General features: G+C 35.8%; 1 non-coding gene across 1 annotated transcript; it reads right to left on the bottom strand.

Annotated features, from left to right (window-relative positions):
• Positions 1-5,049: 5,049 nt before the first annotated feature.
• Positions 5,050-5,156, bottom strand: LOC139886832 (small nucleolar RNA R71). Its single transcript, XR_011772693.1, has one exon. It is a non-coding gene; the product is annotated as a small nucleolar RNA R71 (small nucleolar RNA).
• Between the last annotated feature and the right edge of the window lie 1,507 nt (positions 5,157-6,663).

Here is a 6,663-nt window from a genome sequence, read left to right as displayed (position 1 = left end):
CCTGATGAGGCATCCGGAGAAAGGGAAATTTCCTCTGAAAGCGAGGAGGAAATCATGGAGAAAAACTATCAAGAATTCTTGAACATGAACCGAAGTGCAAGGGTTGATAAGATTCTTAAAAAATAAGTGAAGCTTAGAAAGAACAATTCCAAGCTCATGCAGGCCATGAAAGAATGGCAAAGGCGCTTTCGTGCAAGAGAGTGTAGGAAGCATTACTAAGACATGTGATTTATGAAACTTATGCTTGTAAAATTTGTGTTTAAATTAACGCTTGAACAAATGTTTGCTTGACTATTATGTACCTTAAGTAATGTGTGTTTGCTTGATTATTACGTGCATTAAGTAATATATGATAACTATATGTTTCTAGTAAACTATAACACTTGAAAAAGATCAAACAATTCAAAAACTGACTTTGCACAACTGACCCTACGGTCGACCGCAGACTGAACCGTAGATAGTCTGGTGTGTTTTGTCTCATTCTTTAAAGTTGTTTTGAAAAACACAATAAAGTACTAAATTGCAATCAATTCAATACACCAAACTTGAGATAAAGCATTAAATTTTGTTACTATCCACAAATTTCTATAAAACTCACTCACCCAAGCAAACTAACTCATCACCATTCAAACCTAACTCAAAGGATGAGATCCATAGTTGAGGGAAGAGAAGTGCTTACCCATCACTTGTCAACATACTCTCTTGCTAACTTCTCTAAAGTAAGGTGGGATGCTTTCCTCAATCTAAGAGGACCACTATACCCTCTCCACATTAAAGAATTTATGAAAATTTCCTATTCTCTCAAAATGATAGGAAAATGTCATTTTCCTTGTATGGAAAAAACTATTCTTTGACACTTCAAGAGTTTAGAAGATCATGGAAGTTCCAATTGAAGGGCGAACACTCTTTCTAAATCAAAACTCTTTTGACAAATTCCCCGATGAGATGGATAGGGATAGTGTTCTTGAAACACTAATGTAAAGGGCCACTCAAATCTGATTCCATCAACATGGGTGGATTTCTCTGTAATCATCTCTCTCTAACGTATGATCTTTGGTATAAGATCTATACCTTGAATGTTTACGGAAAGGAGAACAACTCTGGCGGCTGGATGCAAATGAGATCACTCTCCTATGGTGTCTCTTGAACTCGATCGAAGTTAATGTTGCATATCAAGAATGCAACATGCATCTCAAAACTTTCTTCTGTCTCTTCCCTATGGTCTTCATCTAACCAAACTATTCGCACATGTTGGAATGACATCCGCCTTCCATCATGCTACTCAAGTCTCTTCATACCCGATATGTATAATTTTGACCAAACAAGTCCATGAACCTTCACTCGAAAACGCTTCTAACTTTTTCTCCCTATCACCTTAGGGACAAAACAATGTAATTCATGGAAACACTCTAAAAATTGGTCGAAAATTAACCAAACTTGAGAACATCATCAAACACAATCTTCACCCCTCTCACCACGACACTTAAATCTCCGTAATATTCATGAAAATCTCGTATGAGAAGTCACTTGCATATTTTTTTCTTAGGAATGAATAAAATTTGTGTGTTTGGTATTTTATATGTTGTGGTTGATAATTTCCACCATGTACGCTTCAAGGGAGAGCATTTGTCTTTGGGCGAGCTTAGTTTCAGGGGGACCTAACCTTTTTGCTTTGACAAAAGGGGGAGAAAGTTGGGTATAAGTGATGTTAACACTTGTGCGTAATTATAAATAAATGTCCACCATCACTTATGTGTTTGTCATTATCAAAAAGGGGGAGAATGTTGGCGGGAGAATGTGGGTTTATTGATGGCAATGGGCGGAAAAAAGCCGTAACCTGTGGGTACCCGTGCCCGTGACGGGCGAGTATCTATGAAAAATGTACCCGCGGGCACGGGTCAGGTAAAAATTTGTACCCGTTGGCGGGTCGCGGGTAAAACCCGACCCGTCAATCCGTAATGCCCGTTAGAACTACCCGCGGGTATACCCGTTTACCCGCATACATATACTTAATAATATATTATATAATTTAATTTTTTTAATATATTTTCATAATTATTCGTGGGTTTACCCGCGGGTAGCGTGTATCCGTGACTAAAAATTAGTTAGAAGTGCATATTATGTAAACCCGCGGGTTTACCCACGGGTTGCGACTACTTGCGAGTCGCGGGTATGGGCAGAAGATTTTACCCGTTGGCGGGTAAACGGGTACCCGTGGGTAAATAAAAATTTTGGCGGGCGGGTATTAAGGATCCATGCCCATCTTCCGCGGGTGCCATCCCTATGCTTAATGATCATACTAATCGTAACCCATAACAACAAGTGTTTTGATGATAACACATGCATATAACTAGAGGTGATGGTAGACATCTTGACATAAATATACAAGTTCACTGATCCACAATTACTCTAGCAAAACACCAAAACCAAAGAAAGCTTAGAATGAAAACATAATGCTTCAAGGTTCGGTACCGTGGAACCCTGCACCTTGGTTTATGAAACCAGGGATGCACGGACGACTCCACGGTCAACCGTAGGTCGACCACAGAAGGTTCTGTCCGAATTTTCTACATATTTAGTTCAAGCACTTCGGGGCTTCTATAATTTATGAAACTTGTTTAAACATGCTTAGAATAATTACCTGATTCATATCCAAAAGAGTTTTGATCACTAGAACGCTAATCTTGGTTAATCACACCTAATGACACCTTAATGATGATTTAGTCTTGATTAAGGATAACACATAAGTGTTACAAGGAAAACATATGCACCTAAAATGTATTTAGACATACTTAGGATGGTCACCAAGTCCCAACCAACAGTTTCTCCTTCCTTGTACATGTGTTGGACATTAATATATTCTTATACATTAATCTTGCAAATGCCACTTTGCAAGTAAAACTTACATAACCTTGGTTCAATGCTATGTCATCACTATACATTTAATCCTAGATTAATTAGTGATCTTTAGCTAGTCATTACATGAATATTACTTGACTACTTGCTATTAATACATGAGTATTATTTTACTATGTGCTAAATGCTAACTTGCTAAGTAGTTACTTAATATATATGTATGAACTTTGTCTTGCTATATGTTACAAGTTAACCATAAAGTTGTATTTGGACTACTTCAATATATGCTACTTGGATAACAATTAAAGTGTCATAATCTAGTGATCTTCAAAGGATGAAAATCACTAAGGATGAAAAACCATTAACACGCATAGGATTTGCTTAAGTCTAGAAACAAGTTTAAGAATGATTTAGACTTGATTAAATTGATGTCTTACAACATGCTTAATTGATATTACTTGCTTAAATTGTTAAGACATTATGAACACACTTAATTAATTCACAAACAAGCTTAAAGATGAATATTAATGTGCTTTGTGATTAAAGTGGGTTATTATCATCAATGACAAGTTGACCAACCAATAGGGCTTTAGCAAATGTATTGATAACAAATAAAAGATTATGACAAAACTGAGATTGCCTCGAATGATTATCATGACTTATATCCAAGAATGTTATACTTTCCACTTTAAGCATGACAAGTCACTCTCAAGGCATTACATCCAAGGTAAATGAACACTTAATGCATATAGTACTTGAATAAGATGTTGGGTATATTTTACAGGTATTAAATGAAGTAAAGAGTCCAAAGATTCAAGTTCAAAACTGATTCAAATGACTATACAATGGATAGAAGGATTAGGTTTTTTGTCTACAAAGAAGTACAAGGTTTGTAAATCGGATCTCCATTGGATTTGGAGAAAGTGGCTTAGTGAAGCAAAACTCCTGATTAGTAAATCGGAGAGTGGATTAAGGGTAATTAGTTAACATCCACCCGAACCACTATAAATCCTTGTGTTTATGTTCTTTATTTTACATTCCACATTACTACAAACATAAATACTACACACATTGGGTTTGAGTTGATAAAGTTGATCAAGGATTGTTCAAATCTTGTTGATCATCGTAAAGGTTTCAAAAATCGAATTAAGTAACTATTCACTCCCCTCTAGTTACTTACAAATAGATTCCTTTAAATGTTGCTAGTCCTTGTAATTACCTTCCTTTAAATATTCATTTCTTATCTGTTTGTTCCGTTAATTTACTTAATTAAAATACTTACTTAATCACTTCTAATTCTTTCCTAAGAATTAGACTCAAGGTAACTAAATAACAACTTTTATCCGCTTCTACGCTCTCTTGGTATGATAAACTAAAATACTAACTTGACCGAGTTTTGTTGCTCGTTAGGATTTTAAAAGTGATTTAATAATAAAGGTTATATAAATTTAAAAGTTGAAAAGCAAATTAAGCACACGTACACTTTTCGTACATCAACTTTTTGGCGTCGTTGCTGAGGAGCCCGATAAAGATGAATTTGTGAATGTACCAAGGCTTATTGATATTTCTTGAAAGAATGGTAAAGGTCCTCCTCTAGGGAAGGGTTGCTGGATTTTCCGATATAAAGGATCCTGTTTGAAAGACAATTGTCCAATCCTGACAAAATCATTTATAAATATAATTACACCAAGGATTCCTTAGTTAGGAGATTAAATTTCGAAGAAGGATCATCTTCTATTTATCATACTATGCCTAATTCACCTCCTACTCCCGATTCTAATCATTTGAGGTCTCTATTTGATTCTATTTTTGATTCAGTAGTTAAGATGGCTAATAATTCTATGGAGGCGTTGATGAAAGCAAACCATCAAGGGTTGGGCCTCTCCATTACCCACGCAGAGATTGAAACAAACTTTAAAGTGAAAGGTTCGATAATGCACTTAATCAAGGATAATGTTTTCAGGGTACTAATAAGGAAGATCCGAATGATCACATAAGACGGTCTAAGGCAATCCGTAACTTATCTAAGATTACCGGGGTTGATGAAAATGTGGTTTACTTAAGGTTTTTTCCGTGGTCTTTAAAATATAACGCTAAGGATTGGTTAAATTCACTACTGAGAGAGAGATCACAACATAGAATGATATGATAGAAAAATTCCTTACTCGTTTCTTTCCTGCTTCCAAGACAGTAAATCTTCAGACGTAAATCTCTAAATTCTGAAAAAAGAATAATGAAACCTTATATGATGCTTGGGTTCGTTATGAGCAACTTCTTAGGGCTTGCCCACAACATGGTCTTACTAATCTTCAAACTATTACCGTATTCTATAAGGGTTTTGATATCGCTACTAGGAGGGAGATTGATACCTCAGCTGGAGGTAATATCATGAGCAAGACTGCTGAAAAAGCTCACATTTTGATCGAGAAGCTGGCTGCGCATTCACATGAGCGGCATAAAGATCTAGGTATTTCTCGTTCTATTAATGTTGTTGGATATGATTCTGAGGATGTACTGAAATCTATGAATACTCAGTTAGGATATCTAGGAAGGCAAATGGAGAGGTTAACTAAAGAAATGCATGCAATGAAGGTGGGTTGTGTATAATGTAATGGTCCCCATCTAACGAAAGATTGTGTTGCTAGTATAGAACAGCTGGAGAATGTAGCTTATCTTAATCAGTTACAAGGAGGGAATCTGGACTTCATTTAATCCTAATACTTCTTCACCATCTCAAAATGAAAAGCGCTTAAATCTTGAAGATAATATCCTCAACTTCATTAAAAATCAACATGAAGCCAATGAAATCATCAAATCTCAACTGTCATAAGTGTAAAACAACCATCAATCGTCCATCCAAACCCTAGAGAGAAATGTTCATATGCTCTTCCAATTAGTTGAGGCTAAAAATGCTCAAAATGAAAAACCTAAAGTGGTTACGTTTGAAAAGGTGAATGTTATTAAAGAAACTAATGATTAGATTGAATATGATATTGATGAGGATGGTGTGATGAAGGAAGTTTCTAGTAAAAAAAGGACAAGTTTGAGGAATCTAGGTTTAAGAATGAGCTTGATGAGATTACTTTTTATGAATTGAACTTTTATGATGTGTTGACTATGGGTGATTTATCCAAAGAAATTGATGATGTGAAAGGAAAAGATTTTCAAGAAGTTATGGACATCTCGAAAAATGAATCTAAAACGGTTAACTAATGAGGAAGATGATGAGTTCCTACTTCAAATGATGGATTTGCTAAGAGCTAAAGAAAGTTTCAAATATTTTCAACCGTATGAGTTTGAGGTTGATGTAAGGAACGATATGAGGGAAGAAGCCATTTGTTCCGCTGATATTCATGACTATTTTAAAGTAAGTGATGAAGCAAGAAAAGAAGCACTTAAGCGTCAAGCAAGTTTAAGAAAGAAAGAAGATGAGCAAGCTAATGCACCTATTCCTACTTTGTTTCTTCCATCAGTTCATTCTGATCTTGGATAATTTCATGTTCCGTGCCTTATTCAAGGTCCAATCCTGATCCAAGCTTTAACTAACACTGGCTCAAGTGTTAATATGATGCAATTTTCCATTTTTGATCGTCTATGATTGCCTGCTCTTTAACTGCTTAACGGTAACAGCGCATTCGTCGATAGCAAAATGCACAAACCATTGGGCATTGCTAACGATGTTCAAGTTCGAATAGGCTATGCCTTTTATCTCATTAACTTTATGGTGATGGATGTGAAGGAGGATCCCAAAGCTCCTCTAATCTTAGGATCTCCATTTCTCTCGACTGCTCGAGCTACTATTGATTA

Source organism: Rutidosis leptorrhynchoides, chromosome 1 (assembly GCF_046630445.1).
Source record: "Rutidosis leptorrhynchoides isolate AG116_Rl617_1_P2 chromosome 1, CSIRO_AGI_Rlap_v1, whole genome shotgun sequence".
In the NCBI taxonomy this organism is placed as follows: Eukaryota; Viridiplantae; Streptophyta; class Magnoliopsida; order Asterales; family Asteraceae; genus Rutidosis; species Rutidosis leptorrhynchoides.
The sequence above is the reverse complement of the archived record's forward strand: the minus strand, read 5'-3'. Positions and strand labels throughout refer to the sequence as shown.